The following is a 14,779-nucleotide window of genomic DNA, read 5'->3' as shown; positions in this document are numbered from 1 at the left end:
TGAAGGGAGAGGAAGCTGCAAGATGTAGGAGGTCTCTCTGCAAAGATATTCTTTAAGGGGATGCCAGATTTTTTTTAAAAACAACAAGGCAAAAAGCAAAACCAAACCCTGCAAAAACCCCCCAGCACTGTATCTCAGTATCATGTGTGCCTGTCTTACATCATTGTTGCTACACTGACTTTAAGAGAATTACTTCTGACTGAGACTGATGTATCTGAGGACAAGTTAGGTTTGTGTGTCTATATATATACATGTGTATATAGAGAAAGACTCCTTGTTGGTACTCTTTAAGTTACTAAAATTGGATTTTTGTAGCAATTGTATCACTTTATTCCAAGAGACTAGCCTTTTACTAATTTACTTAGTTTTATTTTAGAAATGAAGAGCCAAAGGAAGCTCCTTAGTTTTACATCTCTGTTAGTTTCTAATCCATTTCTTGGCTATCCTCTTCAAACAACAATTACAACTTCTCTTAAAAGTAGAACTTTTTTGGTTTAATTACATATGAACAGTTCTTTGGGTTTCTAGTTTGACAAAAGCTGATAGTAATGCTTGTCTTGTATAAGGTTTTTTGGAACTGCTGCAGATTGAAATTGGTATGAGTGGGAGAGCCAGGGCTTTTGAATATAAACTCCCAATTTGTTCAAGATGTCTGTCTAAACAAGAGTACATCATCTACCACTTTGTTGCTTAAGCTATAAAATAGAACTGATACTTTTTTCCATCGAGGGACCTGCTTCCACCCTCTCCAGTCCACCTTGACATGCTGTTGCAGTTTACCGAGCGTCCTGACAAGCTCACTGTTGTTCCTGTTGGCGTGATCCAGTTGCATTTCCATGCTGGTCATGTCAGAGTCCATCTTCTTGAGCCTGAGAGCTTCAGCACTCCCCTTCGCTGCAGTCTCCAGACTCGCCTGCAGAGACTCAATTGCATGCTGGTGATTATTTCTGTGGAGTCCAGTGAAGCATATGGTACAGCATTCTGTTATGTTGAGTCTGATCCAGCCTTTGTATCAAACTATTGCCCACCAAGTAATAAAAATACAGTAACTTTTAAAACCTGTTTAAAACTGAGATACCAGGATTTTGCACCAAGCCATTCCTAAGTACCTTCTTTTTAAAAGGCAGGGCTAGGAGGGCTTTCAAGAGGTCATCTTAAAAATCTACTGCCTAAAATCTGGATCACCTCCTGCTAAACCAGTCCCACTAGACAATGTGTCACCAGACTGCACTTAACTCACAGTAATGGAGACTCTACAACCTCCAGCCAATCTGGTCCAAGTAGTAATTCCCTTTAATGATTATAAAACTTTCCTAGTGTCTAACTTAAAACCGCCATGCTTTGCCTGTGGCTTAATGTCTTATCATCACTATACTTGCTTGTTTCAAGTTTCTCCTCCTTATGTTCTCCTGTCAATGTCAGCTTTAACCTGAGCCACTTTCATCTGAATGCGAATCAGTTTACTTTCTTCAGCCTGCAAGGAAGGGTGCAATGGATGAATAAATGCCCTTTGTGGGGTTCTACATAAAAAATCCATCTGATGGAATGTGGGCAGCAGGCAGCAGGCTGGCATGCAGCTCTTGCATCTGTAGTACTGGTACCTCCAGGGAAGACTGCTTCCTCCAGTGCCACCTGCAGTTCATCCTTCTCAAGCTCCAGTCTCTACCTTTTGCAGCTCATGAATGCTCTTCCCTCCCTTCCCAGATGACTGATTAGATCCTTAATTTCCTCTAGGGAAGAAAACAGATATTTCATATGATAGGTTTATTTCAAGACTGTGAACTTTACCAAGTGCACCAGACATATTCTTTGAATGGAAATGGCATGAAATGGTTCCAGTCACTTTATATCAGCTGCCCTTTTCTTTCGTTGCTAAGTATTATCCTGGATTTGTGACTGAGCCCTGCTAGCTGCATATGTTCATGGTGGTGGAAGAATGAAGCCCATTAAATCAAGAGAAATTTTTTCCAGTTTTTATCCAGCTTTCCCATATCCCCCTTTCAGATGATTGCTCTCACAAAATGAAAACAGGACACCACATCATCTCTCCACAGCAGAATGGGGCTCTCTGCCAGCTGATGTAGGCCAGAGCAAAGGGTTGGGGGAGATAGCCCAGAAAACACTGACTCTGTGCCAGAGAGTCCATCACTGTTTTCTGTTGGCCACAAGGGCAGCAGATTGTAGCATCTTCTAAATATTTACAGTGTCATCTTCCAGCCTCCTGTAAGAGATCAATTTTTGCAATTTACCAAAGCGGTTTAAAAAAAAAAAAAAAAAAAAAAAAAAAAAAAAAGCGCCAAGGCAGCTGGTCTCCCTGTACAGCCAGCGGGGGAGAAGTGATGCCAAGAGAAAGACTCTGAGCAGGAGTTTAACTGACTTGCTCTGAACTGATTCCTGGAGATGCCTAATCCTCCTCACTGAGGTTAAAGACAATGTTGTGTTCTCAGGGTAAAGCTGGCCACTGTTAATAGTCCCCTGAGTGAATTTCTCAGAATTAGAGAGAACGCTGATAGCCAGAACTTGGACTGCAGCCTGTGTCTTATTTAAGCCTAATGCTGTAACCAGTCCATTATTCCCTTAGGTGAAGCTCTAGTGGTAATATATGACCCAGCCTGGAGTGAGGACCTAATATACAGTGAGTACAACCAAGCTGCTATTGTGATCACGTTTTGAGGGTTCAGAAAGGACCTCAATCCTGAATGTCCCTGGAGTCGGTTCCCTGGAGGCAGAACACTGGTGCTAGTTACAGTTGTGGGTGACCCAATAGGGGTGACGTATGTGAGCATAGATTCGGTCCTAAGAACAGAATCTAACCCGCAACTTTAAGTGCATCAAATATACGTCAGAGAATGAAAGCACTGCTAGAAATAAGAAAAATAAAATTGGTGCTAGAAGACACCACAAGAGATCATTAAGTAGGAATCAAGGGGCTTATGATTTGCAGAGTTTTTTAACATCAAGCCAGTGCTTACCCTGAAGGGCCTTGTTCTTCTTCATAGATTCTGTGTGCTTCAAGGATTCTTCATAGACAGCCTTAAGCTCAACATTTTCATTTGTGTACATTCCTTCTGGGAATTATCCGCTTCCACCTGCAGCTCTTTGCATTTTTTGTTGCCATTCTGCTAGCATCTTATCAAAGGCTCTCTGCTTCTTGTCCAGGGCAGCACAAGCAGCATTGGCCTGGAAAGATAAAGCCAAGCATTCACCAGACACAAGTTTTCTTTACACTTCACTTCTCTGTGTGTCCTGCCAGCTAGTCACAGTTAAATTGGCAGCCACTCTAATGACTGGCAGAGTTTCTCTTGGTCACTCTGAATGGATGATTAAAATGTTTACGAGGCTTTCTTTCCTCACCATTAGGAATTTAACAAGATCACCCAGTTCCCATCAGTGTGATAGTCTTCCTTGCTCCTGTGGTTATAATGATGCTGCTGTGGAGCAAATGTTTTCCACTTCAGATATTCCTTGTGCAGATGTGCTGTTAGTAATTGCCTGGGTTGATTAGTGTGACTCTTTCTATTTCAAAGACGATTCGGTTACAAACAAGATGTTACTCAAGACTATTTTAGACTGTGTTTAACTGCTTGTCATGAAGGGAGGGAATAAAGGTACATTTTTTCTTTCCTGGGAGCTTTTAATCACAAATATTCTACATATCCTTATGATCCGCACATGCGTTCAGATACCATGGTGACAAGCACACCACAGGAACCATAGAATAAAGAACTGCTTCATTAAAGAAAGTGATGGTGAGATTTTTTTTTCAGCCCAGTAATGTAATGCTGTATGTGGGATTTTCGGCTCTTGAGACCTGTTCTAAAGCCGACTGCAGTCATTGGCAGGTACCCAAGGACTTCAGTGGATTTGGAACAGCCTTTGTGCCTATTTTAAGTAACATTTTTATTCAAATGTCCCACAGTTGCACTACTATTCATGCTCTTACACTAACACTAGCAAGAGTAGAAATACTAATTTAATGAAGGAGTTTTCGTTGTTAGTGTTTAAACTACATGTTGTTTAGATCTGCTTTGAGTATGGTTGTTAATAACCAGTGGCCAACCCACTGGTACTGCAACACTGAATAGTTCAAAGCAGGATATCATTATCCTTAAAAAGAAGATGAATACCTTGCCTCACAGTAAAGGAGGGATTTTTCTTTAGCTGTACTCTTGTTTCTGGAAGTCAGTTAATGAGCTTACGAGAAGCATGCTGTGCGCTCCTAGGAATTAGCTGCAGCTCTCATCTGGGTTTTCTCTTGATGTGATAAATCTTAGCCTTGCTTCTCATGGCCATACAGATTACTTGACGTTTAATAGAGAGATCTTAAATGTTAAGAAATAAGGGACCAGTCCAAAGCTGACCTGAGTTAACAGAAAGACTCCCAGGGCTTCCAGTACCAGGTCTTAGATCTTGCTGGTCAAGCTTGTGCTGGATGCACTCTTGAGTGGCTGGATTTCTTGCCTTCTCAAGGTCAACAGTGAGGTCCTCCACTTCATTCTGAAGTCTCTGCTTAGTGTTCCCTGTGTTGGCAACCCAGACTCGGGCTGATTCAGCTGTCTCCCCTGCTTCTTGGAGCCTCACAGCCCGCCTTGTCCTGAGGGAAGGAGGGCAGAAATATCCTGGTGAGTAGTCCATGGAGTTAGGAGTGGTAGGAGTCAGCAGCCCTCATGTCTCAGAGTAACATCACTGTTTTCACCAGTGAAAAGGTGAAATCTTGGCAGCAGTTTCAGAAAAGGGACTGTAAAACCATTACTAGGATGTGACTGGTTCTTCCCCTCTCCTGGTAGATATGGCATATTGGGCTGCAGCTCAGGTCATCATTGCTGGATTGTTACCTGGTGATAGACACTTCCACCTTCCATTCCAGTAGGATGTTGTCTAAGAGCAAAGTAGCTTCCCTCCCTGTGAATATCCCTGGTTCTCAGTTCAAAGTCATGCAGAGATGTGGTAGTTTATTCCATTCGTCTCAACCTGTTCAGGCACACAGTGAAACCCTCCAGATACCTTAACTTTTGTTGATATTATGTGAAAGCACCTTTATGTTAGCGCTGTTAGAGACTACTACAAAGATTGGCTCAACTTCTAGCCTGTAATAGCAGATCTCAAGGACCAGATTCTAAGGGATTTCATCTGGTTTGGTGCTTGCTTCATTCTTAGGAAATGCTAGTGGCTTTTGTAGGGCTCCTGGAAGAGTAAAGTCCTTGTTGGAATAAAGAAAGGCTATCCAAATTCAAGCCTTTATCAGAAATGTTCAGTGTTTGTTTTCTGTTGTCAGTGTACACGTGTTAGGTCTCAACAGTCTCTATTTATTATTACATGTATTATTTTTTTCTCTTGCCTGGAGCTCTTTGCTTTCTGTTACCAAATTGAGTCCTAACTGATCACATCTATAAGCTGTGACTCAGCAGCCAAACTAAATAATGAGACTGCCACAAGTCCCATCCCAGACTCCTTGAAAGCTGAGTGCTCACTTGGTTTCTTCCAGCTCTTTGGTTCTTTCAATGGCATCAGTCCTGTATTTAGTCCTCCAGACTGCGACTTCAGGACTGAGTTTAGAGATCAGGCACTGCAGTTCAGCTTTGCGCTCCTCCTCTTCCTCCAACTACTCTTTCAGTGGGTCCACATCATGCCTGGTGTTGGCCAGGCTCACTGCAGCAGCAGCACAGGACTAGGGATAGCACAGCCATTACTGTGTCTGTCCTTGTTGGATGTATGAATGCCCTGACCTCACTCCCCACACCTGCAGTGCTGCTCTTGAGCAACTCAGTTCTGGACCAGTTTTGAAGCATCTTGGGCTTCAAAATATCTTCCTGGTCAGGAGCCAAGTTTCTGTTCTCCGTACCTGTTTTTTGCTGTACTGCAGTGAATTGGATTGAGCTCATACAGCTGAAAACAGAACTTGGCTTGTCATCATCACTGTTTTCTCTCAAACAGTGTTTCAAAAGAGTTATGGCAGTAAACCCATTTGGTGATTGTTCTGAACACAGAGACGATTCCTGCCAGACTTTTGATATACAGGTGCAGCACTAGAATTACTCTTTGGAGATAAGCAGAAATTTCCAAGACAGATGTCTCAGAGACCTGAAATGCTGGTGTATTTTGAGCCAAACTTGTGCGATCTATGCAAATAAACTGCTGCACAATCCACTGAATGGACAGTGGACTGAGAAAATATGTGAAAATCTGCTCTTTGCTGCTGACTCATAGGAGATTCTGTATTATTGTATCCATACAAGGCTCATGCCCCCCACACTGTCTCCAAGATCAGCTGGTAACAAGCCCAGAGATTAATTTAGATGAGAAAGGTTTCCTTTGTGAGAGCTAACACAAAAGATTTGTTACTCTGAAGTGGACAGCATGCAAAAGAGCAGGCACAGCATGTCCCATGGTAATAACCACCTCTGTAGGCAAGTTGGTGGTCCCCAGTACCTTTGACTCTTCATCCAGCTGCCTCTTGAAGTCATCTGCTTGTGAGGTGAGAGAAATCTTCATGTGGACAATCTGGTTAAGCCTGCTCTGAGCTTCCTTGTGCTCCTGACTCAGCTGGCTGGTTTTGGCTGTGGGAAAACTGCGTAAAGAAGCAGCAGAGGAACTAATTCAAGCTAACTAGAGAGACAGAGAAGTGAAGGCTAGAAGAAGGACTGGGCAGATTTGCTAGAGGAAACAGGGCAGGGCTGCCAGAGCTGGATGAAATGTAGGGGAAGAGGAGGATCAGAAGGAGGTAACACTGAACAAAGCTGTCAAGGAATTTACCTTGGAGCCTGATGGCATTAATTTCAGCTTGGCTCTTCTCCACCTCAGCCAGCTGGGCATTGGCTGCAGACAGGTTATCTTCCAGCTTGTGAACATGAGCATCTGAGTTCGGCTGTAAGAGAGAAGTTAGTCATATGATGCTGAGTAAACCTCGAAGGGCCAAAAAATCCTCCCTCTTTTGCAAACTCAGTTTATTCCAGTTGGTTGTAATTACAATGGGATGACTGTAATAGCCAGGGGGAGTGCAGAGTGTCCTGATCTTTAGCGGGAGGGATGCCCATGCCATCAGTCAGGACAGGCAGCATTCAGCACCACCTGCAAATCACTGCTTTCTGCTGTCAATTGGCTCCCACTGCAGAGGGCTGCATTCTGCCTTGCACTGATGGCTGCACTCGTGGCTGCATTGCTGGTTTGTTGAGGAATTCCCTGCTGGCCTCTCACCTTGGATTTCTTAAGAGACTCCATACTTGCACTGAGGTCACCCATCTTTGCTTTCATGACCTGTTCGTCCATCTCCAGCTTCACTTTCACTCGGGGGCTGCTCCACGAGCTCTGCCGTCTCAGCCTGGCAACTGAGAGCTTCCCGCGCAGGTCAGAGCCTGTGGCCTTGCTCTGCAGGGCTCCCTCCTCCAGCTCGAGGAGCAGCTTCAGCAGCCCAGCTTCCTGCTTGCAATTCTGTTAGATCTGAGAAGGGGCCAAGTACTTCTTGTCAGCTGGGATCTGGCAGCCCTGGAGGCTTGGTAAGGCCCTCAGGGATGCTTTATAAGAAAGGCTTCTGGAAGCCTTTTATTTAGCTTTTATAGTCTCTTTATTTGGGACAAATACCATCTTTGGTATTAAGCCATTAGAAGGTCAGTATCTTCCAGAAAGATTAAACATCTCTAGGCCTCCTTGCTAAAGCTCAGAGTAATTCTCTGGACTGCACGCTGTGTATTTTCTTTGCAAAACAATAGAAAATACATCTAATAGTTCTGCCTCCTCTTTTTAATGTGTGCTCCTGAATTAGAAACTTTCTAGTGAATCTCTGATATCCTTCCACTTCAGTTCTATAGGAATAATAAAGCTTATGGGGAATTTCATGGAGCCTTGGTGCTTTACCTCTTCCAAGGTTCGCAGTGTAAGGGGAAGGTTGGGTAAGTTCTGCAGGATCTGGCCTGCTTAGGAGCTCAGAGAAGCTGCTGAAAAAGCTGCTCCTTTGGAGAGTCCAAGTGATGTTTCTCATCCTCCTAGGAATAAGACAAGATGCTCAGATGCTGGGAAGGTGTCTGACCTGAGCAGCTGTTGCAACACCAGCTTCTTCCAGGCAATCTTTGTTTCTCCACCTAGTGGGAAAGAGGGGAACAAATTCTTATTTCATGCCAAAGAGCCTGTGTATACTTAGAAGTATAACCATTTTGGAAACAACGGCAGCAAGTGTGAGGCATAATCAGAGAGGGGATAAGAATTCCCCAACACTATGCTCTGCTTTAACTGACGTTGCTGATTTTTGTGCCACTGGACAAGTTCCTTTACCTCTGTATTCCCACCTGTGCAAGGTGTTCAACAACACTGACCTATCTGCTGGTACAGTTGAGAATTAATTAGCTAGCATTTCTAGAGTGAATTGATATGGAAATGTTACTTATTATTGATGCTATCAATTTGTATTAGTCATCAGAATGTGTTCAGAGCATTATTAAAATATAACCTTTTGGGAACTGAACTATCTTCAGGCTTTTCCATTGTTAATGAATCTGATTATGTATTTAACAACCACATCCTGGCAACTTACGTAAGATTTATTAGAGTAGATCAATCCATCACTACAGAACTCTAAAAAGTGGGTGGAGTGGTTTGACAGCTGAAGCACAGGACAGAGAAATGCCCATTTTCCCTGACCTGCTACTTTCTTGCTCTGTAGGGACTGCCTTGTCAGTAACTGTCTGCTTCAGAGGTTTCTGGGAAAGGAGTAGCATGTGCAGTTTATAACGGTGAGTCTAGAGGCTGAAACTAGAGTGCAAGATTGTTGTCCATCTGATTACTCTTTCCTCAGGAATTTTGTTTTTTAATTAGGAGTTTAATTTCGTCAGGTCTTTTCAGAGGTGTAATCACTCCCTTGAGGAGTTTTTTCCTCCTTACCTGTGTTCTTACAGCATGCTCAACTTCCAGGTCTTCCAACTCTTGGGTACATGGGCCTGGAGGGCACACACAAGCACAGCAGTGTCTATGAGCAAGAGATGTGAGAGAAATCTGTGGAAATACAAACAAGAATCTTAATTTCTTCACTCTCTCATCTATACATTTGTCAGCTCTACTGAATTTTGTTTCCTGGGAGAGATCTACAGCTGGGAGGGAATACTGAGCCAACAAGGCAGGAAATACCTGGCCAGGTGTCTCAGTAGGCAACTGATGTTATCTGCAGCATGGTTAGCTTCCTGTATCTGTTGGAATTTGGCCTTCAGGAATGTCATCCACCTGATTTGGTTACTTGAGGGAAACAGAGGCTTGTTTGTAGAAATAGGTGCAATCTAGGTTTGCGGGGGGGTTGGGGGGGGGGTGTTGTTTGTTGTTGAAATGCTGGCTTTTTAGTTAAATATTTGGGCACTGAAATAGTTGGATGAAAGAAATATTTGAATTCAGAATGGTAACACTGTGCATCCTGTGAGCTGTGGCCTCATTTCTGTTTTTATTTACCACCTTTCCTTTCACAGTGAAGGGGAGAGTGCCTTGTAGGAGCCTCTGGCATTAATGTGGATGAAAAGGTCTATCAACCGTCTTTGCTGGCTGCCTGCAAGCGGAAGAGGAGGTCTCTGCAGCACATAGCCTTTCTTCTGACCACAGCACCATGGAGATCTGCAGTGAGCATACAGTTCCCCAGACTTCAAAGAAAGTGAAGTTTAGTGAGCAGATAATATACAAAACAAGCTGGATCTCAAAGCTGGCTGAACTATTGATTCACTGGAAGCTAAAAAGGCAAATATTTCCAATCTGAGGAATTTCACAAGCTCGTAGACAAGGAGTCAGAACCTACTGTAGAAAAGAAGTCAAAATCTACCTGGGGAAAAATAAATACTAGATCTCAGCTGGTTCTGTTATTTAAGGGTTTAAAGAGTGGTAGGCTCCAGACTCCATTTTAACAGGTTACGTTTAAAAGGTCTGTAGTAATCTTTTATGCCAATTCAGTCTTACCAAAAAGACAAAGCTGTGCAAACAGGCTGCTGTGGGGTAAGAAAAGGTAGGATGTTACAGAAAATTAGTTAAGCCAAATAAATGTTTCTGCTCTGTAGTGAACAGGTTAATCTTTTTTTGAAAGTGGGTTGAGATCTAGTGTCCTGCCTCCTTAGTGGGACTGGCAGGGCGCTTAAGTCCCTTTTGCCTCTGTTGAAGCTCCTCCTTACCCCATCATTAACTAGTCTGCACAAGGCACAAGCAGGCCAGGAAGTTGAGTCGTCTGTTTGCAGCTCTGAAAGACTAACACCAGCACTTAATTTTTCTTCTGTCACTTAAGCATCCCAGTGGCCTTGCTCTGAAGCACAAGTATCTTGTAGTCCCTGTGGAGCGCTGTGTTAGAATTTGAATTAGCAAAGCTTGCCAGTATTTATTAATGATTGTACACACTGCCTTAGCTACTTAGCTCTTTAACTAGGTAAATTAGTGGTTTGGATATTTGTATTCTGGGAAGTTAATTTCTAAGGGGAGGTTTGTCAGAGAAGTGCTGGCAGACCCATCACTAAAGTAGTCAATAGTGATACTAAAATAAAGTTCTAATTTGTGATAATATTTTGCATTTCTAAAACAGTTTTTATCTGAGGATCATAAGGCCTTACATAAACATGAATCATTTAAGCCTCATAACTTCCCAGTGATAATACACATTTTATATGTGGGTGAGTGTGGAAGATGAATTACAAATATCAGACAGTGAGTCAGAGAAAGACTTAGGAAACAAAATCCTGTAATTTTGATTCTGCTTGCCTGAACTACTGAACTATACTTGTAATTAGGTTAATACTGAAGAGATCAGGGTATGACTGGATTTTCCCAGTGACTTTTCAGGTGTAGCTAATCCTGACACAGCTATGACATAGCACAACTGCACCCAGTAGGATCCTGTACCCTGGGAAGTTCTGTTACAATTGACACTTACTTCCTTACAACACCTTCCAGGTTTGGCTCATTTCATCTCATTGAGATTAGCAATTGTCATTTTGAGGTCACTTTATGATGAGCCTTTTCCACCTTGCCATGGATCTTCTCTTCTTGTTCCCAGTTGTCCTACAGCTAATTGAAAAAAGAGTAATCAGTGTAAAAAAACTTTCTAACAAACATATAGGTGGTGTTTATCAGAAGGGCCCAGGATGTCAAAAACATACTAAAGAGGGTCATCTAAAATACAGACCATAACAGCTGCACCTCACCTCATGCATCTGAGTGGGGAGTTTGATGTTGTTCTTGGGCAGGTGTCTCGCTTTATTCTCCTCACCTTGCAGTTTTCTAGGAGGGAAGAGACCAAGACTAGTGCACAGAGTTCAATGAGAAACTAGCTATGCTGCCCTGGCAACAGACTGAAACCCCAAAGAATAGATTCATCTGTGGTGCTTCCTGAAAGCAGTATGAGTTCTGTGTGTGCATTTTCAATAGGCCCACAGGAACTCGGTCCAGCACTGACTCTTACAGAAGAATCCTGCTTGCCCTCAGCAATTCACATAGCTCCTTTGGGCAGTGGCAAAAATTGGCAACACTTCATCGTGCTGCCATGAGTTAATACCTAGAAAAACACGGCTGCCTTCCTGTTTGTGCAGCACACTAGTCTCGCAGTAATTAAGCAAGCAGACAATGTTTTTTTTTTCCTTTCCCTAGACTGGGAGAATGAGAATGGGAGAGAGTAAAGAAAAATGGAGCAGTTATTTCTGCCTGATGAACTTCCTCCAAAGCCCTTTTCTCCTTTTGGAATTTAGTGACTGAGTCATTCAGAGCAGAGAGATCTGAAGTCAGAGTTCGAATTCTGTGGTCTAATGCCTGCAGACAGGAAAGGGAACATCACACAGGTTTTGTGGATCACACAAGCCGTTAGCAGCATCAGGACAAAATGTCACTGGAACCTTGTATTTCTTTAGAAGGAATCTGAGATTCAGTTAATAAATTCTGAGGCATATGAGGCATCTGTGAGTTTAACATCCTGTGGATGTTAACACTGACTTCAGAAGAAGCAGCAGACAGCCACATGGCTGCTACAGTACAGATTTAAAACTTCTCCAATTACGTTAAATAAAAAACAGTTCAGGTGCAGGAGAGGGAGAAGTATTCACCAAAGCTAGGTGGAAAGGAGTACAATGGCTGTGGAGGGGGTTATTTTATAAGTAGAGGCCTACCAGGATTGCCATGTAAAAGTGATTAAAAAATTAATAAAAAATATAGAGGAGATGCAGGTGTCTTTAGGTAGAGGGATCCCTAGAAATTGCTGTGAAATTACTATTATTATGGCATAGAAAGGTGAAATGTAGAATTAAATCTATCCCAGGCTATATAAGATACTGGAAGACAATATAAGAAACTCTGGGCGAGATGAGCTGAATGAATCTGAGCATCCCAATGCTGTCTGAAGAAGCTGTAATGGTTGTTGGGGTTCATTTCCTTGAAGAATAAGGCCAAAAAAAAAAATTCTCTCTCATGCTTCATACCTGCTTTTACTTCTGTTTTAGCCAAGGTGGTCTCCAGCCCTTCCAAGTCACATTTCACGTCACTGAGCTAATCCTCCAGCATCTGCTTGCTGGCACTTGTGTCAGCTCCTCATATCCAGAATCTGGCTCAGTAGGTCCATCTTTGATTTCATCACTGGGGTCAGGCATTCCTCAGCATTGTTCCTAATGGAGGGGTGGGAAGCCAGTGTTCATCCTATGAAAGGCTGCTACAACTCCTGCCTCCTACAGCAGCAAACCTTCATTTGCAAGAAATGCAAGATTTTGCCTCTTCTTCAGAGTTTAAGATTCCTTTAACATACCTGTTGTTATGGTTGATCTGCATCTCCATGACTCAGGCCATAGCTTCTAAAAGTTAAGTGTTGAAAAAATCTGTTTGTATACACACAGATCCTTAAAGAAGAGTTTGCATTTTAGAAAGATGCCACCCTGACTTGCTGTAGATCATGCTGAGGATCAGTGGTTGACCAGGAAGAGAACTCAGGACTTGTGCCAACAGCTCCTTTGCTTTAGCCATGAGGCTTCTCAGTCTCCTCTGTCATCTAAGGATTTAACTTTATTTAGGATACTGTCAGGCTGTCTGTGAATCTCATGCATCATCCCATATGCTCTTTATTCTTTCTATATTCAGAAAAGGAGCCTCTTCTAAGTCATTTGAGAAAGCCAATGCCCTGCCAAAACGATAACTACTCAACCTTTAACCATCCCCTATTGGTAACACTCGGCCTGCAGCTGGACACGGAGGCCGTTCTTCTCCTGGCTGAGGGTGGCTGGCTGCTCCTCTGCTCTTTTGCATGTTCTGTGAGCTCCCGAGTCTTTGACATGATGCTTCTCAGCTCCAGTTCCTTCAGTTACATTTCCTCCTCCTGTTCGGCCACATTCAGCAACAGCTTCACCTGGAAGTGAGGAGTTCAACTAATGAGGTTCCCAGAACAAGCCTTTTCTATTATAATGGTCCCTGAAAGCCCTGAGGTGGTCATTTTATTATCAGATCCTACTATTTTTTGCATACCAGTGGGAGGCCTGGTGATTCCTGAAATGCCTGTTTAGTGCAGAGGGTTTCATATCTATAGGGTGAGTAATACAACTCCTAGAAAAGGTTGTTATGGTGCCAGCATAGAAATCAGGACTGTATTCCAGATTCTGAACCGATAGAAATGCAGTATGATTCTTATAATGATCTAGATTCTTATCAGTCCAAATGGGACCAGAACCCTTTGAAAGCTCTTTCTTTCTAAGGTTATGGAAGTTCGTTTGCTTTGCACTGGAGTTGGGAAGGTGTGTCCCCAGGTAAAAAGGCAGATTTTGTTTCACCTATATGTGGAAAATTGGCTTTAACATAGTTTTGTTTCACTTAAGCTTGAGTATCTTGGTCAACAATTTCTTTCCTTTTACCAAGAAACGAACTGAATTATCCATCCTGAGTCTAAGTGAGGAAAGTCTGAGCTGGAACTGCCCCTTCACATTGACAATGTGGTCCTGCTTAAGAGAAGTCAATTAGCAGCTTTGTTGCAGCTTTTAAATGTTAATGAATAGTGAAATCTTGTATTCCTATGCTCATAACCTCACCACTTCTCTCTATGCTGTTTTGAGAAGTGGGAAGTCCAGGTCTTGAATTTCTAAGACACTCTCTACTCCCTGGAGGTAGCAAACTTAGACTCAGATTTCAGGGTTTTCTCCGTTTACTAACTTTTCTGGCACTGATTTGGAAAGAAATCATTCAGGCCCCTTGCCATATTAATAATTAACAAGGAAGTCACTAGCTTTCTCAGTGTCTTTACTTAAGTGAACATGGCTGTTATTTTTTCCTCCCAGCCCTTATCTTCCCTGTGCAGCCATCCCAAGATTCTCAGTGCCTGTAATTGCCACTGTTTAATTCTGCAGAACAGGACAATCCTTGGAGTATTTTCCTCACCCTAATGTACAAATTCCACCTCCCTAGAAAAGCAGCTGCAGAAGCTTCTGGACATTCCTCTGAATTGCCATCAGGCCTAGCCTGTAGCAAACACAACATGTGGGGCTTAGAAACAGCTCTTTCCAGGCAATGTACGTCGTGGGACACAAAGCGGTCACATGGAATGCTGGAGTCAGTATGTGATCTCAGTCAAATGGGGTAGACCTCGATGCCCCACGATTTTTTGGCATGCAAGAAGAGTCACAGCAGTTTGCTGAGGTAGGAAAAAGGACAGCAGAATTGAATTTGTTTTTAAAATGCTACTGTGGAGGTAGAAATTGAAGCTCTCATGCACTAGAAGAAACAAATACTGCTGGAAATATACAAATAAAAATTTTTGTATGAATGTACAAATAAACTTGAAGCTAATTGAAAGGGTGTTTTTTGCCTCCCG

The 14,779-nt window shown here is 42.8% G+C and overlaps 1 pseudogene; it reads right to left on the bottom strand.

The window, feature by feature from the left end:
• Positions 1 to 104: 104 nt before the first annotated feature.
• Positions 105 to 14,779, bottom strand: part of LOC113485770 — a 28,187-nt pseudogene continuing 13,512 nt past the window's right edge.

This window comes from Athene cunicularia (assembly GCF_003259725.1).
Source record: "Athene cunicularia isolate RWA chromosome 14 unlocalized genomic scaffold, athCun1 chr14_part1, whole genome shotgun sequence".
NCBI lineage: Eukaryota > Metazoa > Chordata > Aves > Strigiformes > Strigidae > Athene > Athene cunicularia.
Note: the sequence above shows the minus strand (reverse complement) of the source record. Positions and strands in the feature narration are given on the sequence as shown.